An 866-nucleotide genomic window follows, 5' to 3' on the forward strand; every position below is an offset into this window, starting at 1 on the left:
TCTGTAAAGAAAAATAAACAAAATAAGAGTTTAATGGTTAGTATGGAAGAGGAGCAGGGCCACTGGAAAAAAAATATTAATTATGGTCATTTTTTTAAATTATTAATATTATTCTGAGAAAAATAATTAAGTTCATTTTTAAAAAAATATTATTATTATTATTCTGAGAAAAAGAATTAAGGTCATTTAAAAAAAAAAAAAATTATTATTATGAGAAAAAAAGTCAGAAATATTGATAATAATAAATGTGGACCTTAATTTTTTTTTATTTCTCCGGTGACCCTAAACCTCCTCTGTGGCTTAGAAAATACTGAATCATCATTATTTTAAAAGTTATTTATTATTAAATGATGACATCAGTTCATTCACAGGGCTGCTGGGAAGGTCACAAACAAGACAAGTGTTACTCTGTTAAAGGTGGAGTATGTAATTTTTCAATGACAGATGTAAACTGGATAATAATGCACAACTGTCCATAACACATTACGCCTCGTTGAATCCATTGAAAGTACGAGTCTCTGTAAAGTAAAGAAGGTTTTTTTTTTTCGACCGCAGGAACTTCACCCCTGAACTACGTGTGTTTCGACTGGAGGAACCAGGGTCTAAGTTTAGTTCAGGGGTAGATAATCTCCCCCCTAAAATGCCCCTGCTTGGGTGGTAGTACTTTTCAAAGGTCCCGGGACTTTCAGCTGAACGTGTCAGTGTTTGTGGAGTTTACACAGCTGTTGAAACACAGAGGGAGTTCCTGGGAATGCAAACTAGTTTAGTTTTTATTAAGATTTCAAAATATGATTTAATCTAATTTTTTTCCTCCATACGTCACTGGCCTGATTTACACAATCTACCCGGGACTTCAGCCGCGGTCC

The sequence above is a fragment of the Notolabrus celidotus genome, chromosome 11 (assembly GCF_009762535.1).
Source record: "Notolabrus celidotus isolate fNotCel1 chromosome 11, fNotCel1.pri, whole genome shotgun sequence".
Lineage (NCBI taxonomy): Eukaryota > Metazoa > Chordata > Actinopteri > Labriformes > Labridae > Notolabrus > Notolabrus celidotus.